Genomic DNA, 16,802 nt, shown 5'->3' with positions numbered 1-16,802 from the left:
AAGAGAATGTTAGAAATTTGGCTTGCTTTATTCCTGTTTATGTATATATGGGAAGAGTCAAAGCAGGATGGCTCTATTTTTGTCTTGGTTTATGAAAATTATGAAAGGTAACAAATAGGATTTAAACATAGCCTCTTCCCTCCTCTCTCCCCTCCAAAAAAAGCTTGACCTATCACATCAGAATGTTTTTATATAACCTGTGTATGAATATGGTAGGTTTCTGGAATTTAAGATTTATTTAAGACAAAGAAAAGCTAATACTTATAATTATCATACTAGATTTTACATATTTACAAACTGTCAGCCATTGAAACTTACCACTCACTGAAAGCCGCCATTTCTAAGCCGCTGACTGGTATTATCGCACTTTAAAAAAAAATATATATATATATATTTTTTATTGATTTTCCACAGGGAGGAAGGGAGAGGGATAGAGAGCTAGAAACGTCGATGAGAGAGATACATCGACCAGCTGCCTCTTGCACACCCCCCACTGGGGATGTGCCCGCAACCAATGTCCATGCCCTTGACCGGAATCAAACCCGGGACCTTTCAGTTCACAGACCAATGCTCTATCCACTGAGCCAAACGGGTTTCGGCTATTATCACACTTTTTTACTTACTAGTGGAGAGAACGGAGTTAACATGGTTTTAGCATGTAGACATTCTGGTTCTCAGAATCATTTGTGTATGTCAGAGGTAAGTTATTCCAAGAATTGAGACCCAACGAAATGCACTCAGTGCTAACATTACACAGAACTGACTTCAGTCTTTGGAAATAGACTACAGTCCTTTTCAAAGAGGCCTTTTCTCCCTTTCCCCCTCTTTTCCTTCCTTCCTTCCTTCCTTCCTTCCTTCCTTCCTTCCTTCCTTCCTTCCTTCCTTTCTTCCCTCCCTCCCTCCCTCCCTCCCTCCCTCCCTCCCTCCCTCCCTCCCTCCCTCCCTCCTTTCTCATGTCTTCTGCCCTCCTTTCCCTGACTCCTTCCTCCCCTTCCTCTCCCTTTTCTCTTTATTGAGATTTACATACAACTGAATGCACCGTTTAGGGACATTGACAGATGGGCAGGCTGAGTAGACCTGTCCCTAATCAAGGTACCGACCATTTCCATCACTTGAGAAGTTCCTGTGTCCCTATGTGGTCAAACACCCCCCCCCCCCCCCATTTCCTGGACGCAGCTCTGTCACCAGGTGAGTGTCGCCTGGTTTAGAATTTCAAATAACCAAGGTCCGCAGTGTGTACTGTGCTCACATGATCTGTGATTACCCAGTGGCTCCCATCAGTGCTGAGTCGTTTCCACGTGTGGGAAGCCGTGTGCAGGCGGTGTGATGTCCTGTGTGGAGCAGAGTGGAGAGAAATCGGGGCTCTGCAGGGGTGTGAGCATGGTCTGTGTGTAGTTCTCCCTGCCCCAGCCTCTGAGGGCTGAGAGCACATAAACAAACCTACCCGAAGGAGTCCCCTTTTCCCTCAGCGCCACGAGTCCTGCTGGTCCTTGAACAGCTTGGCTTCTCAGCACAACTCCATTCTGATGACCCCGCACCATCTTGGTCTCTGCCTTTCTGCCGATGGGCAGTCAGATGGAACAGGCCACGTGGTGGAAGGCTTTGTGACCTTGGGCGTTTGCATGACTGCCCTCCCTGCCGATGGTAACCACCTGGCTCTGTATTTAGGGTTGTGGAGATCAGGGACATTTAACCATTGAGCCCATCTAACTTGGGGGTGCTGCCAGGTACCCCCCTCTCCCCCAGCACCTGCCCCTGAGTTGCCTGCTTTTCCCTCGCCTTGGCCCAGCCCAGCTGTTCGCTTTAGCCCAGCAGGGAGGACCGGGGCCCACAGCTGTCATTTGCACTGCTCGTTAACATCCTGGTCAGTACGGCATGCCCATCCTCTGGAGAATCACCCTGTCAGAGGCGTGGTCTCTCAGGCCAGGGAGAGGGATGGAGGAGAGAGAGTGATAGCTAAAGAGTACGGGCTTCTTTCTAGGTAGCGGAATGTCCTCAAATGGACTGGGGGATGATTGCACATAGCTGTGAATATAATAGAAACCTTGCGTTGTGCACATTAAATGGCTGAATTGTATGCTGTGTGAATCATATGCCAATAAAGCAAGGACAGACCAGTAGAGGATGGGGAAAATCATGGCAAAGAAATTTCATTTTTTCTCCACATGACTTGACCTGTTGCCAGAGAGCCTGATTTTTCCCACGTGTGTGGTTCCGTGGGAGGCATCGCAGTGTGGTAGGAAGAGGATGAGCTTTGACAGCATCAGGTGGACCTGAGTTACAATCCCATTCTGCTGTGCTGGGTGACTGCGGCAGGTTCTTACCTTCTCTGGGGTCGTTTCCCTTCTGTAAAGTGGGGCTGACAGTACTTATTTTATGGAGTTTTTAAAAAAGAGTTCAATAACTCGGCCAGGAGGTCACAGTTTGATTCCAGGTCAGGGCACATGCCTGGGTTGTGGGCTTGATTCCTGGTAAGGAGGCGTGCAGGGGGCAGCCGATCAGTAATTCTCATCCTTAATGTTTCTATCTCTTTCTCCCTCTCCCTTCCTCTCTCCGATATCAATCTATAATAACAAAAGGTGTCCTTCTGAACAAAGCTGAGGCAGAGGTGGCTTCTGCCCCTTGCATGAATTTGGTGTATCAGGCCTCTAGCAAAAACAAAATTAAAAAAGAAAATAAAAGAAAAAAAGAGCTCAGTACAGGCAGCCATTTTCCACGTGTGACAGCCGTGTAACAGAGCTATCGGAGCAGGCTGCCATGCCAGATGCTGTCCTGATGTCTGTGAGGTAGGCCAGGGAAATACTTCACTCGAACCCTCGCTGACGTGTGCCGTGGCCGAGGTAATGGGTGGCACTAGTAGTCTTCAGCTGACTTGCTGGACTCTTTCTGAAAATTTTTTAAAAAAATATATGTTTTATTGATTTTTTTACAGAAAGGAAGAGAGAGGGTTAGAAACCAAATAGAAACATTACTGAGAGAGAAACATCGATCAGCTGCCTCCTGCACCCCCCCACCAGGGATGTGCCCACAACCAAGGCACATGCCCTTGACCGGAATTGAACCTGGGATCCTTCAGTCTTCAGGCTGATGCTCTATCCACTGAGCCACACTGGTTTCAGCTCTTTCTGAAAATTGTTTTTTGCCTTAATCCACTGCTCTGAGTGGGTCAGTGGCCAGCTCTCAGAGAACCACCTGTGTCCCCTCCTCCGTGAAGCCTTCCCTGACCCTGCTTCCCGCATGGGCCATTGCTCTTCTCAGCGGTCCCTCTGCACCTGGTTCTAGCAGTGATCAGCCAAGCCAGCTTTACTTATTACTCCGGCGCCTGCCCGTGCCCTGTGAGCAGCCCGGGTACGGACCCTGAGGCCCTAAGCTCTCTGCTTGGCACTGATGTTTGTTGAATGAATGCCCAGAGGTTCCAAGTCTGGTGACAGAAACCAGACTGGAACTGGAAATACCAGTTTAGTCACTGCACCCTCAAGGTTAGCAGATGGGTTTCCCTGGAGCAGTCCTTCTGTCCCAGCAGCAGCTCAGGAGGGAGAGCTGCCTCTGCCGCTGCCGCTGAGAGGTGTGGGCAGGTACCGGCCACTCTGCAAAGCTGGTCTCATCATTTCACAGTCCCACTGCAACCTGCATTCTTAATTTAGTTCATATAAAAATTTTACCAAGACCTAGTGTGATCCTTCAGGGAAGCCAAGGTGGAGAGACAGTGCGCTGTGATGGTTAGCAGTCGGACTCTGGAGGCTCACGGCTTGGGTTCAAATCCTGGCTCCTCGACACGTTAGCTCTGGGATACTGGGCAAGTACCATAACCTCTCCGTACTTCCGCCTTCTCAGCTGGAGTGGAGGAGGTAGCAGTACTCAGGCTCAGGGGCCAAGCTAACCCTGAATGAAGGCAGCATTGATGTGTGTTTATAAGCAGCCTGTTTGTTGGATTAAAAACAGTGAGAATGAGGTGCTAGACGACAGAAGGAATACATCTACCTCCCATGGTTGCTGTGATGTCCCTTCCCCATAACCAGGCGCCCTAAGGGAGACTCGATAAAAGGGAAGGCAGACAACCAGTTTTTTTCTTAGTGGAAGAAAATACCGTTTTTTAATGTGCTGCTGAAATTTAGTTTAAGTACTTTGAAATATAACCACTAGATCATTTGTTTTAGAAAGACTGCCCATGTGCTGTGCTCAAGTACACTGAAGTAATGTCTAGAAACATTATTTGATCTGAAACTCAGCCTTTTCCAGCCTTAGTGTCCATCTCTGGACAAATGAGTGTTATTTAGGGCAATTTAGACCCCCAGCTCCTGATCCTGTCTGTCCCACAGCAGACCCCGAGAACAGTGGTTCTCAACCTTCCTAATGCCGCAGCCCTCGAATACAGCTCCTCATGTTGTGGTGACCCCCTACCATAACATTATTTTCCTTCTTCTTCATAGCTGTGATTTTGCTACTGTTATGAATTGTAATGTAAGTACCTGTGTTTTCCGATGGTCTTAGGTGACCCTGCTAGCGGTCCCGACCCACAGGTTGAGGACGCTGTGTAGCGCAGCGGGCAGATGTGCTGCCCGGGAAGATGTGTGGCCCCGCAGACCAGAGGACGCCGTGGGGTGCGGACGGAAGGGACTCATGACTTAGCCACAGTGGAATCTGCCCTGGGTCAGACTCTTTGTTACTGTTGTTTTAGAGAGAGGGAAGGTGAATTATTATCATATTCTCATATGTCAAGTAATCAAGCCTTGAATTGATAAGGTCTTTGCTTTATTGGTGTTTTTCCATTAACAGTTTTCTAAACACAGATTATATTAATAGAAAGATTTTTAACTTCTGTTTACAGTTGTAAGGTCAGACTAGCTGGCTGTTTTTTAAAATTTGAGTAAATTTGGGTAGCAAGTATCGATATATCTACTTAGCTAAGTTCCCCTTTCCTCTTGCAGTACATTCTTTTGTCAGTTATGCATTTTCTCTTGGCCACAGACTTCCTTCGCCCAGGTTGTAAGGAGGGAATGGTTGATCCTGTTCTGGCCGCACCAGGTCAGGTTGCCATGGGCTGGGGTTGAACATAGATCTTCCGGGAGGCACTTTGGAGACATTGAGCCCTTGGAATATTTGTGTCTTGTCTGTTTTCACAGATTAGTTTCAATATCTGCTCTCTCCAGTAGTGTTTATATTTTTTATATTGTTGCATAATATCCATAAAAGTGCACATATTATAAGTACCAATACATTGTCACCAACACAGCACACTGTAATAGCTCAAGAGACAGGACCCTGCTCTAAAAGTGCCCTCTGACCTCTTCCTGCCCTGTGGGGGCCCCCCCTCCACTTGTCCTGTTGTGGCTTCAAGCAGCGTGGATTGTGCCTCCTCTTCACTGTAGCAAGAGGGAAGGACCGCTAAGTATATGGTATTCTCCTGGGCATGTACATTTGAAAATGAGCAGATACAGGATCTCTTCTTCCTCACCTAAAATTATATTATTATTATTATTATTTATTATTTCATTTCCCCCCCCTCCACTTTCAATTCTTTGTAAGACTCTAGGAAGTGAGGAGTTGTTGTGTTTGGTGTTTACTTCTAGGTGATCACATTTGTGTGAGTGAGTGTCTTGGGAGACGGTCGGGCTCCGGGAGAAGGGTCCGCGCCTGCCTGTCTGCAGCAGTAAGCCTGCGTTCCCACCGGCAGGCTGCTTTGCTTCGGTGTGTGGGCTCAGAGAAAAGTAGGGACAATGTAAGATTATCTCATGCAGTAAGTCCCTGTCACGTTAACTCCTGTGCCACCTGGCTCCTAGATACAGAGCAAGTCTCTCTCTTTTAGTAGAAGAATCCCAAATGCAAGAAGAGATTCGGAGCCTATCACATATGGTGTCAGTTAATGTAGACGCTCCCGGTTGATCTTGGGGGTAATATGACTTTTGTTCTTTGACCTCGAGTCTCTCTGTCCACGGCTTACCAGCATTTCTATTTGGCCACTTTCTGAAAAGAAAGCTCTTTTGTGAGGGCCCCAGAGGGCTGCAGGCAGAAGCTGGTGCTGGAGGGCGAATGCAGCAGCCGGGGGCCTGGCCTTCTCTGCCTTCTCTCGGCAGCAGGAGCGGAGCCACAGGAAATGATGAAATGGGCTGGGATTCCGCAGGGAGGTCAGACGGACCAGGGTGGCCAGGAGGCAGGTACCGAGGCCGAGGCTGAGCCGCCAGGTTAGGCAGTGGAAGTCGGCACTGGACAGAGGAACGTAAGTGTGCTATTTAAGGTGGACATTTCCTTTAAGGTAGACCTTTTTGAAAGTAAATGTTCTTTCATTGTGTTTTTTTCCTGAGTGATTGTTTTCACAGAAATCTTGCCTTTTTAGCTCACCTAGTTCGAGAGCTTCTAAAGAAATGTTTAGGCAGTTCAATTTTAACTACGCAGTGTGGAATGTTTTATGCAGAATGCTTTGATTTTCTCGGTGTAGATTTTGGCCTAAACAAGTGAAAGATTGTGCTTTATAATTTTTACTCTGCTTTTAGAACATATGTGCATGTTTCTTTTCAATATAGATGGGATAAATTAGAAACTTGGGCATGTTTTAGGCCAGCTTCCCTGTTTCTAGCTGTTTTTTTCTTACGGGGTCGCTAAATGAGTTACTTGAGGTGACTGTTACCCCCTACTTTCAGCATTTTGGTCATTGCATGCTGCCATTTTCTCTCTTAACAGCCTGATCTAATCTATGGCGTGTAAGTGGAACTGTGAGAGAAAAGGGATAAATTAGCTTTTCCTGTTGGCTGTAATTGCTGTTTTATGCCAGTCTGCTCCCGACCGGACTGCCGGCCAGAACTGCAGCCTCGTGGCTGCAGCCCCCGCCTTCCTCCTCCGTGGGACCCTGTGCCCTCGTCCCCATCCGACTGCTGTCACCAGACCGTGTTTTTATTTTTATTAGATGGCAAACATGTAAAAGTTTTACTGCTTCAGTAACATTTGTTTCTTATCTTGGAAGTCTTATTCTAGAATTGAAGGGTATGGCCCCCTCCCCCACCCCCCTGTGTTTATGTAGCGCTGTCACTGCAGTGAGGGCTTTTCTCTGGTCCTGATACCTGAGTGACCATTGCTGAGCGGACGCGTTATTGGGTTACTGATTGCTGGGAACGTTAGGAAGGCGGTCTCCTCTCTTCTCCAGAAAGTGCCATGCGGTGCGGTCTGTGCCGCAGGGCAGCGTGTTCTCCTGTAGGTCATTCCCGAGCGTGGTGTGCATAGATTCATGCTTTTAGGGCTGCATGTTTTCTGTTTCCTAGCTCTCCCCCAAATATATGCTTCTCTCAGACCTTAATCATGTCCATCAGTTTTGCCCTTGCTCTTGGAATTCTGAACATTTCTTTCAATCCTTTCTTACTTAATTCGATATCTTATTGAATTCTAGATGAACTTTAACCGTTGCATTTATGAAAATAACAAAGACGTAGTATAACTTCGAACCAAAGCATGTCTTGCAGTCTGAGATTTATGCCAGTGGTAAATACTAGCCCCTTTCTTTTTATACATTGGTAGTGTTCTGTGTTCCCAGCTACATACCTGTATTATTTATTTGGTGGCATAATTAAAAAGGTGGGGACATGATACTTAAAGTTATGATGGCTCTTGGAGTCGATATATTCAGTCCTTTTTTTTTTTTTTCCTTCTCCAAACAAAAGAATTAAGACCAAGAGCCAAAAGCCTTGTTGACTTGTCCAAGGTCACACAACTCGGTAGCTGAGATAGCCTAGAACCCCAGTCTCCTGACGCCTGAGTCATTGGCCTTTCCTGTATTGCCCTTCTTCACTTATCTCAGATAAATAGGACTAGGTTAAGAATGGCTTTTTCTTCTGAGGAGTCCATTTAATTTGTTTCATTTTCAAATACTCAGCTTTTATTTAATAATTTTCTTAAGTGGCATAGGTGTGCTTGAATTATCTCAAGCCACAAAGAGCAATGGAATGTCTTCGCGTCTTGCTTCTCCCCAGTAAACTAGGTTTAACCGTTATTGTTATAAATGAACCTCGTTATGTGATTAACTGTTAGATGAGAAACCCAAACTTAATAAAATCACAGCTATTAAAAGAAACAGACAAAGGCGTTGGATTCTCCTTTGGAAGAGGATTTCTCAGGGTGTGAAGGGAAGACCCTGCACTCTGGGGTCATTTCGGCCCCCGTTAGGGAATACCGCAGCTCTGAGTCTTGCTAACCCTAAGTCTACACCAACCCACGTGTTCAAGCTATAAAACAGTACATTATGATACAAATAAAGGAGGGAATTATTTAAATGTATAAAAAACGGAATTTATCCACCACTTTCCAGAATCAGTTAAAAATAGTCTCTCCTAAAAATCTAATTGGAATCTTTCTGAAATTCAAGTATGGGGATTAGAAGCAAATAGAGGCGTCTGAGAACAGTGGGTGACTGTTCTTAGACCTGAGTGCGGCTCCCTCTGTCTGCCCAGTCACCTCAAAATGCCTGGGGGGGCGGGGGGGAGCGGGAAGGTCCTGGAAAAGCACTTATTTGTATTTTCTGAAGTGTAGAGAGTATACATGCCTTGAAGAATTTCTGAAACAATGTTCTATAGGAAAACAGGCATCTTCTTAAGTATTGTCATTGTACTTGAAGATGCGGTCAATAACTTTATACCTATGTGAGTGTGCAAGACCTGAGACTGAAGGAGGAACTGAGCGCTGTTTCTGTGCAGTAGGTTGGAGCTGTCTGCCCTCCTGGTGTGCTGGCCGGCCGTGTTGGCATCGTCCTGGGAGAAGCCGCTTTCACTGGGAGAACCAGAGGACCCACTGGCTACGGAAGGTGAGGAGTCCGCGTCAGGGAGGGAGGAAGTTCACTGCTCCCACAGCCTTCGTTCCCAGTCATTCTTATATACAGGGTGTCCCCCCAAATATACACACTTTAAGTGATTATAAAGTCAGTGGTTTTAATACACAGTTCTTTTTCAAAATGTAAAAGAACCTACAGAAATGAATACTTTTTTTTGTCCATGCCTGTTATCAAACCATTCTGGTCCAGGTGCTGCTGATAATGTGAAACAATGGAATCGCAAACATCAAGAATTAATTTCGTTCGGCATTCGTGTGCCCTCAGTTCATTGATTGTTGCTGGGTTTGTGCCTTAAACTTTATCTTTTATGTATTTCCATTAAAAAAAAAAAGTCTAGTGGCACTTTAGAATAAGTTTTATTTGTACAAAGCTTTAGTCTGTCTTATCCCATTATTTCAGATCAGTTAAACCTGATTTAAGGAGTGAAAATTAAATGAATTAATAGCTGTTAAAGTGTGTATACCTTTTTTTTGCAGGGCACCCTATTTTTTAGTACATGTTAAGAATAGAATATTTTAACTGACTTTCTTTTCTTAATATATTGGCCTTCTTAACATATACGCATAAATATGTATTATATATATAAATATGTCATTGATATATAATTGTCCCAGTCAGTAAGTGGTATTTGATATTCCTCCTTGCCCCTCGCTTCTGCCCACATTGTGTATATCCTGGCATGCCTGTGGAATGTAAAGATCTGAGGGGGAAGTGGTGCCGACTGCTGCAGGCCGGGTTGCTATTGGACCAGAGTCTGTGCTGGTGGTGTCATCTGGGTCTTCCTTCTCTCCGGGCCTGTAGGGGTGCCCTGAGACCCTCCCCTAGTTGAAGAAACGCCTCCCCGTATCCCAGGTAGATCCTAGGCCCTAGAGCTGGGTGAAGAGGTGAGTGAGTGAGTGGGTGAGTTGCAATGGTCTCTCTCTGTAGAGATTGCCTTCCAAGGCACCACAGTGGTGTGTCCCCACGCTGGTCTACAGGCATTTGCATCTCTCAGTTCTGCCTTGATACCGAATGACAGAGTAGCTGTCTATGTAACTTGCCCTCCAGCCCTGGGAATCTGGCCTAAATTTTTCTCATTAGACTCTGTCACTCATGACCCAAAGACATGAATCTTGATGTGGTCTCACAAAGCACATGCTATTTCTGGACAGCTTACAGACCGGACAGGACATATTCTGAATTTGAAATGTTTGCCAAAGGCCTCCGCAGTAGTACAGGATTTAAAATTTCTTTCTGTTAACGTGAAGACTAAATTTCATATTCAGTCTTGCTTCCCATCGGCTTTGTTCTGCAGCAGAGTCCTTGAGGGAGAGCAGGGGAGAATGGTTTTGCTGAGAAATGCTTGCTTGACATGATGTTGTTGGTGTAGTTGACAGGCTAAATGTTGCACTTCCCAGTTAGGAATTCTCTCTGATTCGCAAGTCTGACACGTATTGTTGCTGCTAGTTTAGCAGAGTAAATCGCACATGGCAATTTAGGAACAACGAATTGCTCTCTTTATGGTTCTTTTTTTTTAAAACATATTTTTATTGATTTTTTACAGAGAGGAAGGGAGAGGGATAGAGAGTTAGAAACATCGATGAAAGAGAATCATCAATCAGCTGCCTCTTGCACCCCCCCCCACTGGGGATGTGCCCGCAACCAAGGTACATGCCCTTGACCGGAATCGAACCTGGGACCTTTCAGTCCGCAGACCGATGCTCTATCCACTGAGCCAAACTGGTTTCGGCTCCTTATGGTTCTTTTCCAAAAAGAAAAGACACATAAAGAAAAAAAGAACACAGGGCACAGTGAACTAATAATGAAATACCTATCGACTTTGTTAATTTCCCGCCTCTGAGAATGTACGTATGAGACCAGAGGCCATGCAGGCAAGCAGCAGGATCACGTTGGGAGGAGAAATCTGTGTATTGCATGTTGAACGTAAGGCATTTCACTTATTCTTTGGTGCATCCGGTGAACTGCTAACGTTGAAAGTTTGCATTTGGGATGGCAGAGGCTGTCGTCCTGATGAAAATCATCGTGTGAGGTTTACATGCGCTATCCTCATCCCACCCCCTGACTGCTCTCACCATGGGCATGCGGGCACCTGAGCGGCTTCGGGCTGCTTTCCATTAGGTCACAGCCCAGGAGGCGGTCCTTCTGGCTGCCGGCTGGCTGGATCCATTGTTCCTTTCTGCTTGGGCGCATTCATTCTTTTCATTTAACTTCTCAACGAAGTGAGTACCATTTGGCAGAGGTGTATAATGTTACCTCAAGCACAAGAGCTTTGGAGAGAGATTTTCCTTAAAAATGGAGTTCTGGGTGTGCTGAGGAGGCACTAGCATGGCACAGCTGGTCGCTCCTGGAGCCAGACTCAGCCTCCTGGAACAGCCAGGATTGCTGCAGCTTTGGGTGTCAGCTGTGGTGCCAGGCACGTGCCACTGCACAGGAGGCACTGTTTGATTTCTCCATAGCTGTTGGGAGGGAGAGTGCCAGGGTGGCTGCTGAAAATGACCTAAACAGGAGAAAATCCCCAGGATGGACTGCTTCTCTTCTTGTTCTGCCTGGCTTTGGTGCCGAGGGGTGGTGTTAGGATCTCCATCTGCCCAAAAACCCGTTACCTGAGAGGCCGGTCAGGGAAGACACAGGTATTCTCCTGTGTAATTCCGGAATGCCTCCGGACAGCCGCGCTGAGATTGCTCGTCACCTCTCCCGTCCATGGAACCCCTGCATTAACCTGCACCTGGTCTGGTGCTGGAAGCCACCTGCTGCCCTCACCGGTGAGAGGTGTGGACAAGAAACCGGAAGGCTGGAGCCCTTGAACTCTGAAAAGTCAGAGCTCTGCACCCACTGTTGAGACAATGGTAGCTGAAGCAACTTTCACCTTTTAGTTTTATGTAAACCCTTGCTGATTGGCTATTGTTGGAATTGCCTGCCTGAGGGTTATGGGTGTATTCCAAAACCTGAATAAAAGCAATAGCAAGGCCAGAGCAAAGCGCAGTCCTTCCCCTTGAGCTGGGCTCCCATCTGGCCCCCAATTCCCAAATTTATATTTTCTTGTCTAGTCTCTTTCCTTTGTGTGCTCCTCCTCCAGTGCCCGAACCTGAACCTGAACCCTGGGCCACGCAGGATGTGGACACACACACACACACACACACACACACACACTCACTCACAATCTTGCAAGGAATGGCTTATACTGAACACACGGAAAACATTTGGCTGCTGCCAAGAGCTGGGCTTCTCTCTGTGTTACCTCCTCCTACCCTGTCTGCTGCTGGTTGTAGACCTGGCTTTTTTCAGCCTGAGTTGTGTAACTGACCCTGGTACCACCACAAAAGCAAACAAATGGTGGTTTCTTCGCGTTATGAATTCCATGAAGTGCTGCTCCCAGAGAACACGAGGTGCCCGGCCTGTTATTGAGGGGCCAGCGCAGTCCACACCCTGCAGTGGGGCCCAGTGGGGCACCGTTCGTACCGTCACTGTGTTTGGGTGAGCAGCTGCCTCGGGGCCTGGGTGCCAGGTCCTTCCTCGTCTACCTCTTGACGTTGAAGGCCTCGGCTGCCGCCGTGGTCGTCGTGTGCACTGTTTCTAGTCTAGTTGGTGTGGTGTCAGACTTGAACCTGGAGACGTAATGTTGATGATGTTGGATACTTCCACGTTATTGACGCCATCTTTGTCAGTACTTTCCTGACCTTCCAGGACTCTCTTCATTCTGGGTTTGTACACGCTACCTCCTGGGTGTTTTCCTGTGCTTTGCTCTCCAACTGGCCATCACCAGCCAGACCATGGATGTGACGGGCCTGGACCTGGGCCAGCATTGCTCCCATGAGGCCGGGCCCCATCAGCAGAGCCCCAGGTCTACCAGAACATTCGCTCCTGTGGGCTTTGGAGCAGCCTTGGAGAGATCTTTCTACCTGCTGCTGCACGTTATGAGAAAGAAGAAAAAGGAATGGGAAGAGTCTTACTGCCTCTTAACTGCAGTATATGTTTGTTTAGACATATGGGTACTTCCTTCCTAAAAAAAAAAGAATAAAAAAGAGTTGGGTTTTGTGGGTCCTCGCCAGGCACTTACTCGGCCCTGAGATCCATGATTGTTGAATTCTTGCCTCTGAAGCTCGCAGTCCAGTGGGTAGATGTGGTGACGAGTCATCTAGAGTTATAGGGGCCTCCTTCTGCCGTGAAGAGTGGGGGAGGCTGGGAAGACATCACGGTTTGGCGCTGTGTTTTGGAGGCGGTTTTCAGTCGATGGAGGAAACAATATATGCAGAGGCAAGGAGGTCAGAGAGAATATGGCATATTGCAGCCTGGTGGCTCTCTGATCGAGCTGCAACCCAGCCATATGCCCCCACCCGGCACTGAACTGTGACCTCCTGGTTCAGTGCTCAGTCACTGAGCCCGCCAGCAGGAAAAGGGTTGTATTTTTGAAGTGAGTCTAGCTGATCTGCAGAACTATGAAGTGGCATTTAGACAATTTAAGCCAATTACTGAGGATGTTAAGGCAAACCCTGCCTAATTTCCATGGCATGGATCTTACTCGTGACAGAACGTGCTCCACGGTAAAAAAAATGGCAGACCACGGCTGAAGCTCAGATTGATGTCAGGACCACGGTGGCTTTTGGCTTCCTCTGCTCTGTGTTGTTTTACTGGAAAAAGCAGCAATCAGATCCGGGAGACTTCTTTGCTCAGCATCAGCAGGTCCACCAAATCCAGGAGAAGGTGATGGATGTCATGAGCCGAGAGGTGCAGACAGTGATTTGAAAGATGTAGTCAATAAATGAATTCCAGCTAGCATTGGAAGAGGCATGGAAGAGCTTTGCCAACCTGTTTACCCGCCCCACGATGTCTTTGTTAGAGAAGTCAGAGAGCTGGAGAAACCCATCCCCGCAAGCTTCGGCTCTGGCCCTGGCTCTCCTCCCTGGCTCCCTTCAGGGCAAGGCCGCCCCAGATGCCACTGCGCTTGTAATCACCGCCATTCTTGCGTTTGGGAGAGTATAGGTGGTGTCCTCACCATTTGTCTCTCCCTCTGTGGCAGGCATAGTGGGTAAGCTTTGGGGACAGATGGATGTAATTCCGAAAGCAGTCATTTACTTGCCAGGTGGCTTTGGTCAAGACATCTCACCAGGCTGAGCCTCAGTTTCTTTATTTGTCAAACGAGGATTAAATGGTATTTCCCTCGTGGTCAATGAGACCCACTGCACAGAGCCCCCAGCACCGTAGCTCTGGAATCCCAGCAGTGTCTGCCAGGCTTGCTAAAACCCTATCAGCTATAATAATGATGTTTTCTTTCTTCTTTATTTTTTTATTACAGTTGACATACAATATTATATTAGATTCAGGTGTACACCATAGTGGTTAGATATTTATGTAACTTAAGAAATGTTTTTGCCGCCTTTTGTTTTGAGTCCTGTTGTTACCTCTCACCCCTTTCATTGCATTTTCTTTTGCTAAGGTTAGAATTAAATTCTGTCTAGTCCTTTAGTAGCTGTTCTAGATATTTTAACGCACTTAACAAAATGTAATGTCTTTACTTTGCCCTTCACTGATTAAAGGATTTAAATCCTTTTAACTTCACACCCCCTTCCAACTTGTCCAGTATTTCTCTCCTGAATTGTTTAATTCTGAAAATTTGATGCTGTGTTTCATGCAGTCAGTGCTGTTTAGATTTATCCATATATTCACTAGTATATTTACTTACTACCATCTTTCTTGTGCTTCAAGTTTTTCACCTCAGATTATTTCATTTTCCTAAAGTATATTCTTTAAATTTTCCTTTTCTGTGAAGGTTTTTTGGTGTGATATATATTTTATCTGTCTTAAAAATACCTAATGCTTTGTTCTTAAAAACTAGTTTTGCTGGGTATGGAATTCATAGTTGGCAGCCATTGTTACTCAGCATGTAGTATGTATTATTCCATTGTCTCCTGGCTTTCACTTTTGCTTTTAGTTCAGTTGCCATTCTTTGTGATCTTTCTGCTGACTGCTTTTATGATCTGTTCTATAACTTTGAGGTTTTACAGTTTCGCTTTAATTGTGGTGGTATGGATCTCTCTCTCTCTCTTTAAAATCTTGCTTGAATTCATTGGGCTTTCTTTTTTTCTTTTTCTTTTTCTTTTTTTAAAAAAATCAATCTTTATTGTTCATATTATTACAAAGGTTCCTCATTTCTTCCCCCCTCCACCAGGTTCCCACCCCACCCTCCGCCCCCTCCCCATCCCCCATTGTCCTCATTCATAGGTGCAGTTTATGTTCAGTCTCTTCCTCCCTCCCTTTCCCCGATAGTAAATCCCTTTTCAGATAGTAAATTAGTTACTTAGCATTTTCTCATATCAGTAATACCACCACATGCCCAATGATACATTTCACACAAAAGACATTTCCAAATAGGTCAACCAGCCTCATCCAGGCCCCACCCAAGGCACTCACAGATCAACACCCCAGCCCTATACTAATTCAACACATTCAGATCTAAGCCTTCATCACTTGATTCAGCAGACCCTCAAGTTCCCACAAAAGTTTCCAGCCATGTCTGAGAGGCAGCCGTGGGGCAGGGGCAGGCAAGGAGCAAGCTGTTTCGGGCCTGGCTGCTCCGGGCCTGGCCTCTGTTGCTCTGGTTCGTTCCACAACCAGCTGCTCCGGGTCTGGTCACCGCCGCTCCCGACCTAGTTGCTCTGGACCTGGCTGCTGCTGCTCCGGGCCTGGCCGCACCCGACCCGGCTGCTCTGGGCCCAGCTGCTCCGGGCCCGGCTGCTCCGGGCCTGGCCGCTCCCAGCCTGGCAGCCGCTGCTCCGGGCCTGGCCATTCCCAGCCTGGCAGCTGCTGCTCCGGGCCTGGTCGCACCAGACCATTGGGCTTTCTTGATTTGTGGTTTAGTCTGAAAAATTATCTTTAGATATTGCTTCTTCCCTATTCTTAATGTTATGTTCTGTCCACTTTTTCTCCAAGTCTATTAATTTTTCTTTTATATTTTCTTGTTATTTCAGAAAGAAATCTGATTTATCCACTTTTATTCTGTGGTTGCTTCTTTAAATTTGTGTTTTTAGTGTCTTCATCTCCCTTTATTTTAGGCCAACTCAGCGATGTAAATATATTTTGTTCAGCTGTTTAAATTTTGCAGAGGAGAGTCATAAAGATCCCTGCTTTTCCTTGCTGCTGAGAACAGAAGTTTGTTCTATCACAGTGGGTGTTTGCTCCAGAGCCTAGCACATGTCTTGACTCATTCATTCCAGACATGTTTATTGTATGCCTGTTATACATCAATGCTAAGGATACAAGTTGAACAAAGACTTGGTTTTTCAGGAGGTGCATCCTGGTAAGTGGAAAGAGACAGTATGTAAGTTGGCCTATGGGGCTAAGGGTTATTAAGAAAATGAAGCAGAGTTGGGCTGAGTGTTAGGAATGGGCATGGATTAGGGGAGGTTTCTTCAGAAGAAGGTGAGTGGAAGCAGATGTCTGGTGATGGAAGGCAGCACAGCCTGCAGACGCTGGAGGAAGGGTGTTCCTGGCACAGGGGCAGCCAGTGCTAAGCCTGGTGTATTTGGTGACCCACAGAAAGGTCACGGCAGCTGGAGGAGTCAGGAGCGAGATTCGAAGGAGCTGAGACTGAAGTTGGAAGTGGGGCCAGATAGCATGGGATCTTGTAGGTCAGGGAGGGAAGGTAGGTAAGTATGACAGACAGCTCTTGGCAAGTTTAGAGTGTGGTGGCTTGAACCAGGTAGCTGAACAGAGGCAGTGTGAGGTGCCACATTCTGCCCTGTTCCAAGGTGGAGCTGATGGCGGGTGGGGTGTGAGGAAAGCAGAGGAGTCAGGGATGATGCCAGGGCAGAGGCCTGGGCAGAGGCCTGGGCAGCAGCGCAGACGATAGAGCTGTTCACTGAAGGAGAAAGAGCAGGGGAGGAGCCCAGGAGGGGGTGGGTGGGGGAGCAGAAGGTGAATGGTGGGCAGTGGCTCTGAAGGGTCTCTCACATGCCCAGGAGCAGGGCCTGAGCCAGGGGCCAGGTTGTGTGGA

General features: G+C 46.9%; 1 protein-coding gene and 1 pseudogene across 6 annotated transcripts in view; both read left to right on the top strand.

Moving 5' to 3' along the window:
* Positions 1-14,872, top strand: part of LOC118712068 — a 55,490-nt pseudogene extending 40,618 nt beyond the window's left edge.
* The window catches only part of PACSIN2 (protein kinase C and casein kinase substrate in neurons 2), a 100,004-nt gene that overhangs the window by 37,171 nt on the left and 46,031 nt on the right, over positions 1-16,802 (top strand). For 4 of the 6 annotated variants that reach the window (XM_045577081.1, XM_045577078.1, XM_036425457.2 and 1 more), the window contains exon 2: positions 8,679-8,785. The exons of 1 other annotated variant lie outside the window; for it this stretch is intronic. The gene's annotated coding sequence lies outside the window, so the exon portion shown is untranslated. The remainder of the gene's footprint in view (positions 1-8,678; positions 8,786-16,802) is intronic. One more of the 6 variants, XM_045577079.1, reaches the window with a different exon arrangement.

This window comes from Pipistrellus kuhlii, unplaced genomic scaffold (genome assembly GCF_014108245.1).
Source record: "Pipistrellus kuhlii isolate mPipKuh1 unplaced genomic scaffold, mPipKuh1.p scaffold_m20_p_81, whole genome shotgun sequence".
Lineage (NCBI taxonomy): Eukaryota > Metazoa > Chordata > Mammalia > Chiroptera > Vespertilionidae > Pipistrellus > Pipistrellus kuhlii.
Note: the sequence above shows the minus strand (reverse complement) of the source record. Positions and strands in the feature narration are given on the sequence as shown.